Source organism: Microcaecilia unicolor, chromosome 1, assembly GCF_901765095.1.
Source record: "Microcaecilia unicolor chromosome 1, aMicUni1.1, whole genome shotgun sequence".
NCBI classification, from domain to species: Eukaryota; Metazoa; Chordata; class Amphibia; order Gymnophiona; family Siphonopidae; genus Microcaecilia; species Microcaecilia unicolor.
The window spans coordinates 253,284,025-253,306,354 of NC_044031.1; positions in this window are offsets into that span (position 1 = coordinate 253,284,025).

Sequence of the window (22,330 nt, forward strand, 5' to 3'; positions counted from 1 at the left end):
CTGCTTCAGGGGGTTACAGGACAGCACATAAACATAAAACATGTTTAAAAAACATTATAAAAACATAGAAACATAAAACCTGATATCCATGTATAGCATACAACAATAAATTGAATATACAAAACTATGTAACATGGAGTATACAGTAGTGATTAATGTGTATTAAACATAGTTGCTTATAAACTGAGAGACCTGAGATTAGTATAAGTTATCCTGGTATCTTTAAGAAAACTGAATATACAGAACCATGTAACATGGAATATAGAGTAGGTATCAATGAATATTAAACATAGCTGTTGGCAAAAAACCAATGCATAGACTTATAAACTGAGAGATGGATATGAGTTGCCCTAGTGTCTTTAAAAAAAACACTTCTGCTTGTGAAGCATCATCTGACATGTATGTAGACATAGGCTTGGACGTAGTTACCTAAGAGTATAAAACTGATGACTACATATCAAGAACTATGTATAATTATGGTAAACCGAAGCCACAATATTATACCCCACGAATGTAAGGGACCCACCTCTGTGTAGTAATTCTTCTCCAATTCGATATATCGGTGGTGTTTGATGCAGTTGACCACACACTGCTACTCGGACGCCTGGACCAGATATGAATAACAGGGACTGTGATCAAATGATTCAGTGAATTCCTTTCAAATCAAAGCTATTCTGTCAAGCAAAACAACAACTTTCCAACTACTGGTCACCTAACTGAAGGGCCCGGCAGGGATCTCCCCTCTCCTGCTCAATCTCTTTATGTCATCCCTTGCCTCAATACACCTGGGTCTTAATGGACTATTATTATCCTATGCAGATAACATCCTGCTTCTCTTATCAGTGACACTGGTAAACAATTTGCGACACTAATCTACTATAGTCTGAAGCAAATTCAGTACAGAACGGTAGATAGTTAATGCTAACTGATGTGTTATGTTGTTTTTAAAGGGGAAAGTCTCATACTGTCACGGGGATAACTTCTCTTATACACCCACCTTCCAGGTGAAACCCTTCTTCGTGTGACTGTTTAATCACGGACAAAAAAACCCTTCCGTCCAATGTGTGCAACTAATTTTTGTGAACACTCACTAGTCATGTTACTATTTGTTTTTCATATTCTCTGTATTTTTTTTGCATTTTTTGTAGTTATTTTTAATTACTATCATGCACACACACTACTGATTCATCACCAATTGTACCTGTCACCTGGAATGGCGTTGCCATAACAGGTTTTTGTAAGCCACATTGAGCCTGCAAATAGGTGGGAAAATGTGGGATACAAATGCAATAAATAAATAAATAATACTATCCATGGCAGGCTTAAAGTGGTCACTTATCTGAGTAATCTGTTGTGCTCAAAACTCACTGGACCCGACAGGTACCTGTTTCACTTTCAAGCTTTGTCAAGGGATCTTCAGTTCAGTAGCACCGGATCTGTTGAGAAAAGACGCCTGTCAGTTACTACATTCGCTGCATTATCACACTCAATCGTTCAGGACGGAGGCTCACATCAACCCGACCACGTCCTCAGTGTGCCGCTGCATGAGACAAATAGCGGCGGTGTCTTATAACTGGTCGCTCCACCAGAAATGATTCACATCCACCGGAAAAGCCTAATGTCAAAATTGCGCTCACATAAAACACCCCCAGTGCACATATGTGTTGAGGCCCTTCGGTTCCAGAGTATCTAAATGATAGATCCAGAAAGTTTCTTGCTGCAAGAGTCTTCTATCCAAATCACCACCCCTCCGTGAGGGGTCTATGTGATCAATGACCATACATCTCAATTTTCTGGATTAAGAGGCATTCTGACTCAGAGTCTTGTGGAATGATGACTCTGCACAGTTTGCTGATATCGCCAATCAGGACCGCTACCCCTCCACCCTGCTTCCCTGGCCTCGGTTGATGCTGGATGGTAAATCCTGTGGGACATAATTTGGTCAATGGGACTTCTCCACTTTCATTCCCAGGAATCTAGGTGGTTTTCATTGATGACATCATGAAACAAAGGAAATTTTTTATTGGCTGACCTGGCATTTACTAGGTTCAAGTTTCCTAGTTGTGGTCTGTTAGTAGTAGGGTTAACTAGATGGTAATAGTCTGCTAGTTGTGAAGTTAGATACTGTAGGTGTTTTGCTTCATGAGTTTGTGCCTTTAGGCAGACAGAGAAGGCTATAGTTTAGTTTTCCCTAAACTACTGGTAAGTATGAGAATCTTTGGTTTACTAGGCCGAAGCATAGGCTTGATGTTAAGATAGATGAAGGATCTTTCCCTATGTACCTTTGTCAGAGGACAATCTGTTCTCAGCAGTTTACTGGACAGATGTGACTTCTTAATCTTAAAAGTAGACACAGGATCACTGAGCTCTCTAGCTATGCAGTATAACAAAAAGCCAGTCTTTGGAAGCAATTAACAGTGAAGTGTTAATTATGCACACAGTACTTGCAGGAGAGCTATAATCTCACTGAAGTACCTGTTTCCTGGAAACAGAGTGATGGGCGGTCAATCAGCGGTACAGAAATTGCTTATTCATCTACAGCAGAGAAATATCTATATTATTTCATAGTGCAGGAGTAGCCTAATGGTTAAAGCAGCAGGTTGAAAACTGGTTCAAATCCCACTGCAGCCTTTTCTGATCTTGGACTTAACCCTCTGTTGCCTTAGGTACACATTCAGGGGCTGATGCAGAATGCTACTGCAGGCCTGACCCCGTGGTTACAGCAGGTTGTACACGCTGAGCAATGCAGACAGAGGGATTGAGTGCAGGTCACATGAAATATGTGGCCACACACTGCATTAAAATGAATGCTAATGCGGCCAATGATGTGAGGTTATCGCAAAACCTTTTTCACCAAATCTGAGACAGTGTACAAGGGTTCAAGGAGAGGATCTCATGCCAGTTTTTGAGATTTAACTATAGTTTTGTCTCCTTTGGCAACCAGAAGGAAGCCCCTACAAGGTTCAAAGGCAGATGGGAGGTAACAGACAAGCGTGCGTGTCTGAAGAAAATTGAAAGTGAAAGCACACACAGCACCTGTTCTGCGCCTAAATATGTATCTCACAAAAATTTTCCCCCCTGTTTACTAAGCCTTGCTAGCGGCTGGTGGTGTGCTAATGCTGTGTTGGTGTTGCCACGCAGAAGACGTTATCATGACTTAGTAAACAGGGGGGTTTATGTACAAGCAATATTTGCAAGGTTCATAAGTAGGCTTAGAGGGGCATAATCAAACACAAACGCCTATCTCCATGGGCGTTTATCTCTGAGAACGGGTCCGTGAAGGGGCGGGCCGAACTGTATTTTCGAAAAAATGGACGTTTTTGAGCTGGGTGTTTGTTTTTTTTAGCGATAATGGAAACTAAAAACGCCCAGCTCATAAATGTCCTAATCCGAGCCATTTGGTCATGGGAGGGGCCAGGATTGGTAGTACACTGGCCCCCCTGATATGCCAGGACACCAACTGGGCACCCTAGGTCAGTGCGGTGGACTTCAGAAAAAGCTCCCACATGCATAGCTCCCTTACCACGGGTGCTGAGCTCCCAACCCCCCTCCCCCAAAACCCACTGCCCACAAATGTACAACACTACCATAGCTCTTAGGGGTGAAGGGGGCACCTACATGTGGGTACAGTGGGTTTTGGAGGCCTCCCATTTACCAGCACAAGTGTTGCAGGTGGGGGGGGGGGAGGATGGGCCTGGGTCCACCTGGCTGAAGTGCACTGCGATACCCACTAAAAGTGCTCCAGGGACCTGCATACACGCAGGCCTCTAGGACTTGTTGCTGCTGTATAACATTGGCACACCAGTTGACACCTGAAGACTAATCTCTCCGAAAACGTCCTTTATTGGAATAAGCACATTTACTCACAGTTAACTGCAGAGGTTGTGCCCCAGTGGCAACGAGTCTCCCTGGTACTGAGATTAGCAGTAGGTCCGAGCTGGCAGAATGCTGTACAATGCCCTCTTTCAGCCACATTCAAGGGAAGAACTAAGTTGTCTAACGTGGCTAACACAGGAAAGGGAACTAAAACTGGCTTACAAAAATGGCCACTACCGCATGGACTACAACAGGAAACACAACAGGGCACACTCTGACCCAGTAGGCAGGAGGAAAAGCACCATGGGAGAAGAGCCTACCAACTACCAACATCGTGAGACTGTAACACAAGCTAATGAAATCACGGAGCCCAATACCCTACACCCACCACAATGCAATGCTGATGTGACCTTGTAGTGCACCCGAGAGCCACATCTGACCCAGGGAAAGGCTGTGAGAGGATCGAACACATTCTGCTGTCATGGAGGTGGGTACGGCATTTGAGGCTGGCATACAGGCTGGGAAAAAAGTTTTTTAAGTGTTTTTTTTTTTGGTGGGAGGGGGTTAGTGACCACTGGGGGAGTCCGGGGACATCATCCCCGATTCCCTCCAGTGGTCATCTGGGCACTTGGGGCACTTTTTTGGGACTTGTTCGTTACAAAAAAAGGTCCAAAAAAAGTGACCCAAAATCGCGGTAAAAACGCCTTTTTTTTCGATTATCAGCTACAGACGCCCATCTCTCCTCGGCTGATAACCACGCCCCAGTCCTGCCTCCGACATGCCCCCCATCAACTTTATTCATTTCTGCGACGGAGTGCAGTTGGAAACGCCCAAAATCGGCTTTCGATTATACCGATTTGGGCGCCTTTGCGAGAAAAACGCCCATCTCCCGATTTGGGTCGAAGTATAGGCGTTTTCTCTTCCAATTATAAGCTGTATAGAAGAACAGGTGCTGATGTGTGCTGGCACTTTCAATTTTTGTTTGGATATGCGCACGAGACCTGCACTTACTGCGAAACCTTCATGCGCATATGTCCGGCAACCAACTATTAGCAGCAAGTTTTCCGCACTTAAAATGTGCATGCCATCAGCTTTTTGCATGATGCAATATTACACTTGTAGTAGAACCACACGCTCAGACATCTGCTCATGGCTCTATTGCGAGCCTTTCCACACTGGCCCCTCAGATTTTGAGCCCTTCAGGGGCAGAAAAATAACCACTGTACCTGAATGTGTACTGTTTTAATAGCTTCTGGCCTTTCAGGGGTTATATAAGAAAATAAATAATATATTATTTTGTGTTTCAGTCTTTTGGTAGCAAATGTTTGCAAAAGTCTTTAAAATCCTGCATCTAACAAGGCATTTCTATTCACTTGAATCCCTTCTAATCTCTGCAGAGAGACTGTTTCAAACTGATTCAACCATAGACTTTTTTTCCCAATATTTTTATTGATGGCAAAGTCATCGTAACAGTCAACAAACTCCATGTATTACCAACATAGGGTCAAACAAACCAATAATTAACAAGAAAGCCATCTCCCATCATACAGTTTTCATTTCCCCTCTCCCCCATACCCCCCACCCTCAATTACAAATATTATAACAATTCACATACCCCCCCTGCACCACCTAAACCTCTGTCCCCCTTGAAACAAACAGTATCATTACCTCAGAGGGTCCTCAATCTAACGACTCTCCCGAGATTTACCTTCAGTGTCTAACATAACTACACCCCCCTTCCCCAACCCTCCCCCTAGTCATATATCATACCCACTGAAACATCTAGATCTGATTCATCAATATAGAGACATCAATAAACTTTTGCTCTACTAAATTATCTAAACTAAGAAACAAGGCTATCATGGCCTAAAACATCCTAAAGATTATGGAGCTAGAGGTTAAACATCCCCCCTCTCTTACTATTGGAGTATTACTAAAACTGAAAAATACTCCCACAAACTACTCGAGATCAAGCTCCACATTACCTCTACGGAACTTAAACTCCCTCCCACTATTACATATACCTACTAAATCACCATTTACTCCCCTTCTCCCTCTCCCAACCCCCCCCCCCCCCTTGTGAAGGTGCCATTCTCACCCAAAATCTCCCAGGAATCCCAACCTAACTTATCCAAGATCAAAGGGAATTAACCACCAGACTTCTACCCCTGGTATTTAGCGATTGAATGTATGGGCCCCAAATGTCCAAAAAACCTCTTCTCCTTTTGGGAGAACCTCTCAGATTGGGCTGTTTGTCTCAACTCTTTAGATTGTTTCAACCTCTGGTTCTGATGTCTCTGAATAGTCCAACTGATGCATACGTTTATCTGCTCTTCATTGAAAGGAGCTTAGCTTCTTTTCCTCTTTCCACAACCACTCTGTTGGGAAGTTCTAAGTTTGGATCACAAATTACAACCGGATAACAATGTTTATACCAGACAAAAATAAAACCTGTTATCTCCTATCTGCCTCTGAGCCTTGTAGATGGTATTAATATATTATTTATATCATAGAGGTGACTACCTCATCCTAGGTACCATACAATACTGAAAGTAATTGGGAATAATCAAAAGACGTGAGTTACTTCAGTGATCCTTACCCTTTATAACTTAGGGGTCCTTTTACTAAGCCACGGTAAAAAGTGGCCTGCGGTAGTGTAGGCACGTGTATTGGGTTCATGCTGGGCCAGTTTTTACCACATCTACAAAAAATGGCTTTTTTTTAATAGGATGGGAAAAGGGCCTGCGGTAAAAATAAAACCAGTGCACACCCAAAACCGGCCTGAGCCCTTAATGCCACCCACTGATCTAGCGGTAAAGGCTCACGCGCTACAGGCACGGTGACTGGTCAGTGCGCGCCAAGTGCCAATTGCTGCCGGAACCGGCGCTCGTAGGAGGAAATAAATAAATAAATGAAACATGCATTATGGGCACCCACCAAATCTGAAATTACTGCAAGGAGGGCATGCTGGCCTGGCAGTAGTTTGATTTGGACACTTGCTACATGCGCATAGAGCCTACCGCAGCTTAGTAAACGGGCCCCTTAGTCTATAGAACAATAGTGATTCTAATACAATCATCAGTAATTCGCATCACATTATCAAAACATCAAAATAGTAGTAATATAAGTGGGTGGTGGGAACCCTACCAAGGAGGGGAAAAAAACCTAACAAAAATGGTTGTGGTAGTTCGCTCTGGACAAAAATAATAAAGACACCTTATATCCAGATATCTAATAAACTTATCTAATGCAAATGTGTCTTGTTCCTGACAAGGATTCTTTGTTTCACACTGATGCTTTCAGGGGAGTCGGGCACAACAACCAAAGGTTCAGCTTCAAAATGGCTGCCAGCTTTATGATAGATGCCAAGATTCAAAGCAAACAATCAAATGAAAGTATAGACATAAGAACTGAAACAACATCAAAAATTATAATCAGACTGGCATAGATATTCCCATTAATTATAAAATGCATTCCATTCTGTGTGAGTGTTTAACCCACGTGTCTCAACTGTATTGAAATAAAAAAAAAATCCAGTTTTGCTCATGCTGCTGCAACAAATGTCTAACATTACCTTTTCAAAGAGAGTTGGGGATATGGTCTATATTGGTATATAAAGGAATACTGGTGTATACTGCTATACAAAAAGATCCTACAGATTTTTTACAAAAGAAAATATTTGAGTTTACAAAGCAACGATTGAAAGATAGATATTTAAATCTGCAGAATCTAAGGGCCCTGATTATAAAGGCATGCTAGCGTTTTCAGCGTGTGCTAACTGTGTAGATGCTTATAATATTGCTATGGGTGTCTACATGGTTAGCGTCTAAAAATGCTAGTGTACCTTTGTAAACATGGCCCTAAATTGTTAAACATGCGGTTTCCTAAAATTTCAATTTGTTATATACTATCTTCAATTCATAAGTCTTCAAAACCCTCCCGAATGCTCTATTGTTTCAGCACAAGATTTCCTTCTAGAAAGAGCATGGGTCTCTGTAGATGCTATATTACAGCCTTTAATGAAAAAAAGTATAAAATGAGATGTGCTCGACAATTAATACTTTCTGCAATTAATTGATATTTTGAAGACATTCCCATATTCAACTTTATTGGGTACATTTGATGTAAGAGCTTTATACACCAGTATTCTTAGTCTGAGGTTTTAGGCGTTATTTTGAAAGCTCTGGATTCTCGTCCACGCCCACATGTGATTCTACACAATTCATTAAGAACATGACAGCCCTTGCCATGCAGTTTAACCATTTCACATCTGGTAATCAATTATATTTACAATACATAGACATAGCTATAAGTGCTTCTTTTGCACTAGCTATTGCTAACTTATTTATGTTATGGATTGAATAAACATGGATTTATCCCTCTCCATAGTTTTTTGCGGTATTGATATGGCTCAGCCATATTGATATTTTCTTTATTTGGAATGGTCCTGAAAATGACCTCTTAGCATTTAAAGAATACTTTAATATCAAATTTGATGATAACCATCACAATCAATATATCACTTTCCTAGATGTAAAGGTTACTCTGTACAATGGGGATTTACGCATTACAGTATACTCCAAACTGATTGATAGGAACATATTTTCGCATTACAACAGCATGCACCCCAGAGCTATGAAAACCAGTTTACCTTTTGCACAATTTCTATGACACCATAGAATCTGTTATTCTTCTGATGAGTACCATGAAGCTTCTGAGACATTGGTCTCCAAACTATTGTCTCGAGGTTATCCAAAATGAACAGTGAAACTGGCCCATAAAAGAACATTTTTTAATGATAGAGATGCCCTGTTACTGCATAGGGAGAGGACTACTGAAGATAATATGATTGTTTGCGCTTTGGCTGAAAAGTGTGCACGAGTCATTAAAAAACACTAGAATATTCTTCGAGTGCATCAATTTTTTTTGTAAATAAGAGATGCTTAATTATGTCCTCATGCAATAAAAGTCTGAAAGATGTTCTTACTGGGGAAGCTGTGGCATTGTCAGATCTGTGAGATTGCCATAAAATGTGACAAATGGAAAGACAGCTATTTTGGCAATGAAATAGTTTTGAGATATGCCTCCACATGTATAATTAATTTTTTTGTGTCATTTGTGTCCTTGTGAGTTGAGCTGTATAGGACGTACTGTATATCTTGTCCCTTTAAAACTAGAATGACAGAACATAAGCATTGCCTACTACACCAGAAACTGGATGAACCAATGGTAAGGCACTGTGGGGTCAATATTCAGACTGCAGGAGGGAGCCCGGCTAACTCCCGCAGTCGGTGATCAGCCTGGATATTCAGTGCCGGGCCACTTCTGGTCACTGGCATTGGATAATCGGTTTATTTTTGGCCAGTTTGTCAATATTCAGCACTGGCCAGTTAAGTTTATGCAACCAAAGATAGGCTTGCTATTTTGGTGGCCCCATTTTGCTACCAAACGTAGCCAGCGATGCACTGAATATTTGTGGATAGCTGGTTATATCATGCAATATAACCAGTTAGCCGCTAACCCCCAGATTCTATATAGCACACTTAAAGATCTGTGCCATAATCCAGGCATATTCTATAATAGCATGCTTAACTTAATTGGCTTAACAAGCTAATCAGTGTTCAGAACAGCACCTAACAAGCAATAATAAGCACTAATTGGAAATAATTAGAATTTACGTGCACAACTCACTAAGCATATTCTGTAATGAACTGTGCCTAAATTCTAATGCATACAGTTCAAAAGGGGCATGGCTATGGACGTGGAGATGGGCATTTCATGGGCATTCCAAAATTTACGCTCATAGTTACAGAATATGGACCACTACACGTAAATCTGTATGCAGGAATTTATGCTATGTTTTCGTTTGGTGTAAATGGAGGTGCATAATTTTAGGTACTGGGGTATCAACTAAGCATATTCTATATACCACGCCTAAATCTAGGTAACACTTATAGAATATGCTTAGGCGGAAATGTTCACTGCATGGATTTTTTTGGCGCCTTACATAGAATCTGTCCCTAAGCATTGGCCGCAAATATTCAGTGAGAGATAGCTGGCTATCTCCCACTGAATATTTACAGATAGCCAATGAAGTGCTATTTAACCAGCCAGGAGCTGTTCCTGGCCAGTTAAATAGTGCTGAATATTGGGGTGGGGGTGTCTATATGACACAACTTTGACCAATTGAAATGCTTAGTCATAGACTATATCCCCAACTCACTTCAAAATGGGGATATTAGACATTTGTTGCAGTAACATGAGCAAAAATGGATTTTTTATTTCAATACATTTGCGCTGCGCAGGTTAAACACTCACACAGAATGGAATGCATTTTATAATTAATGGGAAGATCTATGTTAGCCTGATTATAATTTTTCTTTTTGTTTCAGTTCTAATGTCTACATTGTAATCTGATTGTTTGCTTTGAATCTTGGCATCTACAATAAAGACGACAGCCATTTTGAAGCTGAATCTTTGGTTGTTGTGCTTGACTCCCCTGAAGCATCAATGGGAAACAAGGAATCCTTGTCGGGAACAAGACACAGTTGCATGAGATAAGTTTTTGAGATATTTAGATATACGGTGCTTTATTATTTTTGTACCGAGGATGAGGTAGTTACCCCTGTGACATATATAACAAGTTGTTTAATGTTTGTCTGAAATTCTAACTTCCCCATTTTTCTAGTGTCCTTAGATAGTAATTTATTCCAAGTTACGCACTCCTGGACAACTGTTCTCTTTCTCCCATAACTTTTTTTTTTTTTTTAGCTCACAACTTTTCAATTTTGCATTCAGAGGATTTACAGCCTTTTACTAAGCTGCACTAAAAGGTGGCCTGCACTATTTTTAGTGTGTGTGAATTTCCCGTGCGCTGAGGCCACTTTTAACGTGGCGGTAAAACGGCCAAAATGTTGGGGTTTTTTTTTCCATTAATGGCCCAGGCTAATTTCCCAAACAGCATGTGGCCATTACCGCAGGATCCCTTACTGTCACCTATTTACTAGACAGTATGGACTCCAGTGCTAATCGGTAGTTCATGGCGATTTGCCAGTTAGTGCAGGGCATGCTTACTCTCTGCCCCCAAGCATACCCCCTGTGCTAAAAAATACTTTTAGCATACAATTGGTTTACACTGATCCTAGAACTTCCACAGAATGCCTGAAAAAGTGCCTTTTAGCGTGCGGTAAGGGCCCCTAAGTTTGTATCTGAAGCAAATGAAAGTTAAATGAATTACTCAAGGTGGCAAGGAATGTCAGTGGAATTTGAACCTGGCTGTCCTGGTTCTTAACCCTTTGCTAACCCTTATTCACTTGTTCAGAACCCTTATTTTATCATCCTCACTTTAATATTCCCTTATGTCTCTTGCTTGTCCTGTTTGTCTGTCCTAATTAGATTGTAAGCTCTGTCGAGCAGGGGCTGTCTCTTCATGTTCAAGTGTACAGCGCTGCGTATGTCTAGTAGCGCTTTGGAAATGATAAGTAGTAGTAGTAGTTGCTCGAACCATTAGGCTATTCCTCCACTTGTTTAAAAGCTGCTCTGCCTCCTTTTTAAATGTTAGCATTAGGAACAGGCTTTTACCCCAGCTAAGATGGAGCCCCTTTCCTCACCTTAGTTCAGAATAGCCCCTTCCTTAAAATGTGGCCCAGATCCTAACAAATCCAAAGCCTTCTCCTGTGCAGCATTGTATCATTCGCACATTGAGACTTCAGAACTTGGTCTGCCTCTGGCACCGGGTGCATTCTTGAGAAAGTGACCTTGGAAGTTCTGGGTGTCAACTTCTTACCTAGCCACACCCTCCAAAGCAGTTAACTTGCTGAATGAAACTCTTCAAACTCTAATTATACAAGATACTAAAATATGTGACTCCACTATTATCCCTGCTCATTACAACAAACCTTCCCATTTCACTCAAATAGAAAGTAACATTCATTCACCACAGCTGTCCCACCTTGTAAGAACTATTAATGAAACTACAGTGCTAATTCATAGAAAATGGAAAATCTAAAATAACAAATAATCCATTGCAAGATGAGGAGCCTCAGCTATGTATTGGAAAACTGAAAAGTCCCCCCCCCCCCCCCCCCCCCCCCGTGTGTTGAGATGTGCTCTCTGGTGCATTAAGGCCGCTCAAGAAAGTTGTAGCCTTCTCTACGGTGTCAAACTGGCACCAGCTCCTTCAGAATAGACTTTAAAGAGATCAGAATGTAAGAACATAAACCATATGTTCCTCTCCGCCAGGCCAAAATTCTTCTGCTTTTCTAGTAAGTCCGTGGAATAGTCCTGAGAAATTTGAATGGGCATCGAGTCATACGCAAACTTATTTATTTATTAGGATTTATTTACTGCCTTATTGAAGAAATTCACTCAAGGCAGTGTACAGCAAGAATAAGTCAAATATAGGCAATAGACAATTACAGCAGTAACAATATGCAAGTAACTGTACAAAGTATGGTTCAAAAGGGGTTCTGATAACTTCCTGGAGGGAAGTCCATAAAATATTCTTAGCCAGGTAGACTTGAGGGAGCCATTGCTCATCCCTGGAAATGAACTATGGTCGAATACCCGGTTCTGTCGATAGTGCCTCAGCATATGGTGAGGGAAGCTTTGAAACCATACAATAATTATCCAGAACCTGGTGTGATCCTCCAGGTGGTGGCCTCAGTCTAATAGTACCCAAACCTTCACAGAGAGTAAAGTTTTCCGCCAGCCATTCCTCCAAGGTAGGCAGTATACGAGCCTCTGCAATGGTCTCCAGGAAGCCTAAGAAACGTAAATTGGCACAACGGGAGTGGTTCTCCAGCTCCTCAATGCAATCATAATGTTTAGCAAGCTGAGTGCATAATCATTTCAACTCCTCCCACATCGCACCTGCTTCATCTTTCACCGTGGACATCCATGCCTCCAGCTCTGACATCCAACTGCCAATGCCCTGTAGCAAGGTGTCCAGGTGTGTGATTTGTGCAGAAAGTTGCTCCAGGCATTGGTCAAGCACTTTTGAGATCGTCGCCATCAGGTCTGAAAAGGCCGACTTGGAGAACCAAGTCACTGCCGGCACCACCTGTACCCCCATATTGTCTTCAGTGGGCTTCTCACTGTTCCCATCTCTCTTACTGTTTTTGTTAGCCATTTCTTGGGTGGACCGCTGGAGAAATTTGTCTATATGCTGAAAAACCAATTAGCACATGGTGGATGGAAATCTGGATAATATAAGTTATATTCAAAGAAATTAAATGGGGACCTTCAGAGCAGGCAGAGAACCCATCTTTACCCACTCATCTCACCACATGACCCTCCCCAGATCATTTATAAATATGTTAAATAGCACTGGTCCCAATACAGATCCCTGTGGTACTCCACTATTCTCCCCTACCCTCTGTTTTCTGTCCAATAACCAATTCCTAATCCACAGAAGGACATTGCCTCCTATCCCATGACTTTTTAATTTTCTCAGGAGTCTCTCATGAGGAAGTTTGTCAAAAGCTTTCTGAAAATCCAGATACACTACATCAAACAGCTCACCTTTATCCACGTTTATTCATGCCTTCAAAGTGAGATGTAGCAAATTGGTGAGGCAAGACTTCCCTTGCCTAAGCCCATGCTGACTCTATCCCATTAAACCATGTTTATTTACGTGCTCCATAATTTTATTCTTTATAATGGTTTCCTTTATTTTGCCCAGCACTTACCGGTCTGTAATTTCCCAGATCACTTAGCCAACTGTGTTTTGTCTAGCTACATATGCCCACAAATTCAATGCCAGTGCCTGTACATGGCTTATCATTGAATATTCAGGAATAAAGTCATCTACGGTCAACAAAGCGCGGAGTGCCACCAGCTGATTATCTGCCCCCTTAATATTCTCTTACTACGCAGTCAGTGATTCGCTTCATTTTATCAATACCTGCTCTGATGTAACCAGGGCTGGCCGAACTGTAAGGCAAGATAGATAGTCACCTAGGGTAGAAGCTTCTTGGGGACACCAAAGAGTATCTGCAGTCAAAGCAAAACAATAGGTCCTGAAGCCAAATAAATTCAAAGAACCATCATCTCGTACATTAACCTACATTTTTATTGTATATTTATATGATGATCATATTTTTTACTCAACTAATAGTTAAGCTCTGGAACTTGTTGCCGGAGGATGTGGTAACAGGGGTTAGCATATCTGGGTTTAAAATAGGTTTAGACAAGTTCCTGGAGGAAAAGTCCATAGTCTGCTATTGAGACAGGCATGGGGAGGCCACTGCTTGCCCTGGGATTGGTAGCATGGAGTGGTGCCAGTATTTGGGTTTCTGCCAGGTACTTGTGACCTGGATTGGCCACTGTTGCAAACAGGATACTGGGCTGGATAGACCATTGGTCTGACCCAGTATGGCTATTCTTATGTTCTTAATTATCAAATCTTGATACTCTGCAGGGGGAGGCTACAGACTGAGGGCCTGGAAGGTATGCTTAGGGTACCCACCATTCATTTATTAGCTCTGGATATAACTTTTTCTGAGGTGGTATTTTCCACTCATTACATCCAGTACTTCTCTGCTCTTTGAGATACTGCAGTAAATGGACTCCTTCTCTTTGACTGGTAGACTGAAGCCACCTAAAAGCAGGGCCTGCTTTTTGTATGCCAACCTCTTAATGTAATCCATCAAATCTGATTCTAGGATTGTCCCTCTATTTCAGTAGCTTCTGTTGTGTTTCTAGAGCAAAGAGCTGCTCCTTTCTGTCCCGTTTCCCCAAACCACAAACACCCTTTTCTGTATTTTGTTTCCTAACGAAAGAAACACAAATTTCCAATTTTAAAATGTAATATAATGAAAAATGTATAGTGTGGTAAAACATTTGGAATAAGGCTACTGTTTAGCCTGAAGTCCAGCTAAGAATCACTTGTTTAAAACATCATTTTATCATTATACCCTGTGTCAAATCTTCAATCAGTGCTATGTAGGCATATGTAACACAATATTCTAACAAAGCTCAGAGGCATAGCCACACAGCCAGCCTCAAAAAAGCAACCGAGATACTGTTCCCTGGTTGTAAGGTTATGCAAAACCATTCCTTGACTAATAGTACTGGGATGTTTCTTTTTATTATCCAGTAATTGGATTACTGCTGCCATTTAACAAAACTCAATTAAAATTTACAGCACTCAGAGAAAGAAGAATCATTAAAATATATTTATCTGTTAGTTGTGTGTCTGATGCTATGTTTTAGCTACCCTGCTCTTTGTTGCCTCCATCTGTTTTGGGATGCTACAGAATTTTAAAGCATACTCGGGTCCTAAGCATTTTTACATTTCCTCTGGGCTAAAATGTGAAACCTTTGGATTATGCACATACCAAAAACACAGATAAGCAGATGATATATTACTGACAGTAGGTAGCCACACATTTGTTGCAATGTTTTATTACCGGGTTGCTACTCCATAACATAATTAAATATGACCAAAAGTCATAATTCCCCATGAGAAGAATAATTTCCATTTAACTTAATTTAATGTGCTGTGTTCCAGAATACTGAGCAGCATGCTGTGTTAGGGAGCAGAGGTCAGCACTGAACGGCAAGTCCAAAGAAATTCTGGACTGTGAGTTCAAGTTTCCTCTGTATTACTGACTCTTGGTGTGACCGCTGGACAAGTCACATTATTTCTCTGAGCCTCAAGTTATCCAGCTGCAATTGAGCAATAGTAATGGCATTATTTCTGCTCCCTCTATGGCTGGGGTAGCCTACGTATGATCCAGATGCTAGAAATATGATGTCAGGCTCTCTACCTGGCTGCAAAAGAGTCTCTGGTTTATTAAATTGTAAAGGTCCTGTCTACATAAAAGCTTTTGCACAAATGCACCCCGTCATAATAGCCCTGACAAAATATCCCCAACAAAATAACCCTTGACAAATCGGCCCCTAACAAAATAGCCCTTGGCCAAATGACCCATGACAAAATAGCCCCGGACAAAACAGCCTGTTCACAAATCGGCCCCTTGAGAAAAAAATAGCCCATCACAAAAATAAAAAGTCTACGAAAACAAAACGTATACTAAATTCTTTTTTGAAAGACATAAGCAAAATAGCATTTCAAAAACTAAGTATATTAAAATATGAATCAAATGTGTACTATCACTTGCTGATTGATTGATTGTGCGCCTGCGGGAGATCGCAACAAAGCATACTCATGCACCGAGAGTCCATAGTCCACGACAAGTGTGATGACAGTACTACAAGAATTTTAAACAAGCAGGCTCATGGCTCATGAAATTCTTTCCAACGTATTTATGTGTTTGTTTGTTTCTGGCTCTGATTTGAACAGCTTCCAGACATTCTATTGGTTTGATAAGAATGATGAAAACAATATTAATTACACTGCAGACCCCATAGAACACTCACACTGTGATCCGAGATATTAAATCATATTTTAAGTTAATCCGCATTATCTTGGGTCTACAGCTCAATAAAGAATTTGTGATTTATGCTATCAACATTTTATAAAATGAATTAAAACACTAACACAATGAAGCACAGTACTGCTACTCATAATCTTAAGTACTTATTCTGAGAACTTACCCCAAAACATGGAATTTTGGCAGATTGACTTCTCTGTACTCAAACAAGAATAGTACTGCATGAATATTAAATACCACAGCAAGAACAAGAATTTCAAAGAAAGGTTTTGAGAAAAGTATGAACAAAAAATGCAAGTTTTAGAAGCTTAGGTTTTCATAATTGAAGTTGTAGTTTCACAAAATTCCTAGACCCCTAATGCAGGCCGGTAGGGCTGAAGCACGACTCTTGAGAACACCGTCTGAGAGAGATTTGTTTTGCTCCACTTTTCTTTGCTTGGCAATTGGTCTTCAGTGGAAAGGTTACCTTCTGTTGGTGTTGGCATAGGTGTAATTTATACCAGAATCCTATGTGAGAAGTCTTAAAAGGCATCTATTTGTGATCATCTCTCAGAAAAGGTGACTAAAATCTCCAGAAACAAAAAGTGAGATTTGAGTGAATTCTGTTAGAGCAAACAATTTGTAATCACATAAGAGTAGCCATACTGGATCAGACCAATGGTCCATCTAGCATAGTATTCTGTTTTCCAAGCAGTGGTCAATCCAGGTCACAAGTACCTGGCAGAAACCCAAATCGTGGTAACAGCCCATACTACAAATCCCAGGGCAAGCAGTTGCTTCCCATGTCTGTCTCAATAGCAGACTCTGAACTTTTCCTCCAGAAATTTGTCCAAACATTTTTAAACCCAGATACGCTAACAGCTGTTACTACATCCTCCGGCAAAGAGTTCCAGAGCTTAACTATTCGTTGAGTGAAAAAATATTTCCATATAACTTCCTCGAGTGTCCCCTAGTCTTTGTACTTTTGGAACGAGTAAAAAGTCGATGTACTTCTACTCATAACATGAAATAGTGGCTATTCTAAGCATGCTGTATCCACTGCTTTAGTCACCTTTTCCCAGAGCTGGTCACATTTTTTTTAATTTATATTTATTAATATTTGAAAATTTTACAAGCATTCAAATCTTCAACATGAAATTCAGGAAAGCAAAGATTATAACAAAAATTAAGATTCCCATCTTAACTAATAAAGAAAAATAAAATTTAAATTCCTTGTCTTAGACCACTAATATTAGGAGGGGGAGTTATCCAAACCCAGAGGAAGAGTTTAAAGCAAATTTTTCCTGACATAAGGCTTAGCACTTAACTCACTGATAATAACATATTAAGCCTAATCCAATTAAAAAACAGTGTTAATTCTAAACAAACAGTGAGATATATATTATTATTACTTCTTCTTAAGTTATTTTTTTCAAATCAATAAAGGCTCGTAGCTGATCTGGTATAAAAAAAACATATTTCACTCCCAAATATTTTACATTACATTTACATGGGTAATTTAAGTGAAAGGAATCACCTAACACTAACATTTCTGATCTTAAAGTCAGAAAGGCTTTTCTTCTGGCCTGTGTTGATTTGGCAACGTCGGGATATGTCCAAACTTTTTCCCCAAAAAATAAAGTCCGAATATTACGGAGAGCAAGTCTCCTTACTGTTTCCAAGTCCTGCTCAAAGACAAATGAAACTAATAAAGTCAATCTTTCAGATTCAGTTGTTAATGACGTTTCCAAAATGGCGGAAATATCTAGAGAGTCTTTCTTTTCCTGAATACGTTGTTCTGTCATATTTCCTGATAGTTTTTTATTTGGCAAATAATATATTCGATTGATTGGAGGTATCGTTTCAGGAGTAAATTTAAGAATTTCAAGTAAATATTTTTTTTAAGACATCCATAGATGTATAGCCTGGTGCAGTAGGAAAGTTCAGGAATCTTAAATTTAATATTCAATTAAAGTTTTCTATTTGTTCAATCTTACGATTCAGAATCACATTATCTTTAATCAAGGCTCCTTTTCTATCTTGAGCAGATTTTAATTCTCCTTTTATATCTGTATTTTGATCATTTACTTCCTTTTTCATAGATGAAAAGGCTGTTGTCAAAGAGTTAACAGTACTTACTAATGTCGATATCTCATTTGTAGATTTAAGCACTGTTTTATCCAAATGCTGTACAGCTTCCCAAATAGAATCCAGCGTTACCACCTCTTCAGATTTTCTAGAGAATGTCCAGCGTTCAGTCGGGACCAATAAATTATCCTGACCTCCTGTTGTTTTAACTTCCCCAGTACCTCGAAATGGGGTACTTCCTTGTTTACAATCAGTAATAGGAAGCCCCTCCTCGGGTGTGAAACCAGCAGGGAGAGGTGGCGGATTAAGCGCTGGGGATGATAGGGTGACATCCAGCCCCAAGGCCTCGGCTTCTCTTCCACCCGAAGCAACAGCAGGGCCCCTCTCGGCTTCTTCTAATCCAGTGAGTTTTTCTGTGAATTTCTCAATCGTTTGTTGAGAAGGGGAAGAGGTCCTGATCATTTAGGTAGCGACCTTAATCGATCCCTTCCTTTTCGTATGAGCCATAATGACATGAAGAAAAAGCGGATAATTTCTACAGACTTAGAGAGATTCAGAGAGGTGTTCTATCATGCCACCATCTTGCTCCGCCCTCAGAGCTGGTCACATTTTAAGGCTACTTTATAATAGCAATATAAGCATCTATACACCGTTAGAAAATAGGCCCCCAGAACCAGCTCCAACAGCTCAGAACACTGCTCCAAGTTACAACTTTGTGCATTTACTCAATGCGTGTAAATGTGTATTTTAGAAAATACATTCATACATTATACAGTAACAGCCTTATTTTCGAAAGTGATGGGCGCCCAGATTTCTACCCAAATCGGGAGATAGGCGCCCAAATTGGTATAATCGAAAGCCGATTTTAGGTTTCTTCAACTGCAATCTGTCGCGAAAGACGGGCAAAGTTGACGGGGTGTGTCGGAGGCGTGGTGAAGGCAGGACTGGGGCCAAGGAGAGATGGGTGCCTTCAGCCAATAATGGAAAAAAGAAAGGCGTTTTTAGCACGAATTTGGGACATTTTTATTGGACCTTTTTTTTCACGAACAAGTCCCAAAAAAGTGCCCTAAATGACCACATGACCACCAAAGGGAATCGGGGATGATCACCCCTGACTCCCCCAGTGGTCACTAACCTCTCCCAGCATAAAAAAAACAACTTTAGCAACTTTTTTTTTCCAGCCTGTATGCCAGCCTCAAATGCCATACCCAGCTCCATCACAGTAGTATGCAGGTCCCTGGAGCAGTTATTAGTGGGTGCAGTGGACTTCACCCAGGTGGACCCAGACCCACCCCCCTACCTGTTACAGTTCTGGTGGTAAATAGGAGCCCTCCAAACTGCCCCCAAAACCCACATCTAGGTGCCCCCCTTCAGCCATAAGTGCTATGGTAATGGTGTAGAGTTGTGGGCAGTGGGTTTTGGGGGGATTTGAGGGGCTCAGCACCCAAGGGATGGGAGCTATGGACTTGGGAGGTATTTAATTTTTTTTCTAATTGTTACAAGTGCCCCCTAGGGTGCCCGGTTGGTGTCCTGGCATGTGAGGGGGACCAGTGCATTACGAATCCTGGCCCCTCCCACAACCCAATGCCTTGGATTTGTTTGTTTTTGAGCTGGGTGCCTTCGGTTTCCATTATCACTGAAAAACGAAACCGCCCAGCTCAAATCCGCACAAATCCAATGCATTTGTCGGGCACAAACCGTATTATCGAAAAAAAAGATGGGCACCCATTTTTTTCAAAAATACAGTCTGTCCCGCCCCTTCACGTACCCGTTCGTGGACATAGACGCCCATGGAGATGGGCGTTCGCATTCGATTATGCCCCTCCACGTCTCCTTAATTTTCAATTTTAGAGCCCACCTAGATTACGAGGCTGGACTTGGTCACTTGGCTTGTAACTAGGTGAGATTCCTCTGTACTATATATAAGTCGCTTCCAAGTCACAGGCTTTTCTCCCTGCTCCTCAGAGGCATTTTTCCCTCCCACCCACCCTATTTATTTTTCTTTACATCTACTTGAGTTGATACTTGTACGTTTGGATGGCTTCTGCTATATGTCGCAGCTGGCAGATACCCAAGCTACAGGGTATTGGCTCAAAAAGAATGAGCCAGGAGCATAAGTATTCCTGCAAGATCAAGTATCTAAGTGGGATCAGGTGATCCAGATTTAAATTTTGCATGGAGGTCCACGCCATCTCTTGAGCCCTAGTTGCTAAGACAGGGCAGCGGTCAAGTGCTGCAAGCAGGACGAGCAAAGGGGGTGATGTCAACTTTACTTTATTATGTAGCTCAGGTAAAATTTGTTGCTGTTTACCTGTTAAATGTTTATAAATGAATGGAGCTGCGGCCTAATTGTAATACCAACCAGTGTTACTGTTGCTGATGCCTTTATACGTAATGTTAATAGTGTTAAGAGTTTGGTGAGGGGGAATATTGTTAACAGAACAGGTGAGGTAGTCCCATCTCTGGGGTCAGCAGATTAGTTGATTCTGCAGCACCTGGGAAAGAACAGGTATAGAAAGAGTTTAAAAGTATTTAGATTGGCCTCTCTGACGTACAATAGATTGTTGTTATCCGAAACAGTTTTTGACTACAAACCAGAAGTGGTCAAATATCAGGAGATATGCAGTGCCTGGTTTGCTTACCAGAAGCGAGAGGGGCATTGGGTTTCACGGCTTGCTCTCTTGTGGAAAGCTGTGTGCCCCACAGGAAGGCCCCGCATTCCTGTCCTTTCCATGAACCTGCCTGAAAGGAATACAGGAGTTATTGGATAATCAAGGCTTGTCAGCACCTTGGTTATGCAGCATGGTTCAATCCGATAATGTGAACGGAGCCTGTAATAGCACTGATGAAAAGCACGCCCGTTTGAAAAAAGCCCTGAATGATTTTTTTGTTCGTTTTCTGTTTACATGCAATGCGTTATTGATGTCATTACCTTAGAGTACAGCAGCTTATTTCAGAGAGGAACTTGGAATTATTCATTATTTAAGAAAAAAAAGGGGGGAAATGGAAAAAAAAAAAAAAGAAATGCTGTTACAGGAAGAAAATTGCATTCGAATGCTGCAAGAGAAACCTATTGATTTTCTGGCAACAGACTTCTTGGATTAAAAATGCCAATGCAAAATGCCCATAGTTCATATGAAGTTCACTTGTCATTTGCTATTATTCTGTAAAGAAAAATTTAAAAAAAGAGCCTTTAATGAAAATATCATTTGAAAGGTTGTCCTCCATTTCTGTCAATTGCATACCATTGCAATAAATTCCTAACCATAGGTGTATGCAAGCTGAATGTCCAGTGGCCGAAATATATATATTTTTATAAAATCACAAACTACTTATCTTTTTTTTTAATTGCTTCCCTGTCTTATTTATTTATTTATTTATTTATTTATTTGGTACATTTGTATCCCACATTTTCCCACCTATTTGCAGCCTCAATGTGGCTTTTTAAATGGAATGTAATGTACCTGCAAATTTCTTTAAGCTAAATTCATTTCACCTTGTTTATGAAGTGCCCAGGTTAAGCAAACCTCATTTTTCTATACTTACCATTTCTGATTCTGCAGCATTGTAGAAATAAATGTGTAAAACGGAAATCTTGATCTGCCATTTTTATAGCCCATAATACTGAGACTAGGAGAAGCCCTTTTCTTTTTCCATTTATGTGTGCACTGTCACCAAATCATTGCTACTTAGGTACAGATATCATTATGGATTTCCCCACTGTATTTATGACAGATGTGGTACCTTAAAGGCGACCTTTAAGCTATGGCAGAAATTTTCTGTCTTGCCGCTTATTACGAGTCATATTTCAGCGGCGGCATTGATTAACTTAACTTGCGTTTTAAATCTTTTTATTTTTGTTTTATGGATTTCAGCTGCAGAGTCCTGATCAGAATACTGACATAACCTTCGCTTAAGTAGAATCAGAGGATGATTTGCTGCATCCAAAGAAGATCCGATTTAGGGATTGTTGATGTCATCACCGTGAGCAGGAGGCCATAGCTGTAAATTATAAAAGATGCCTTTTAAAAAATATTCAGATGAAATAG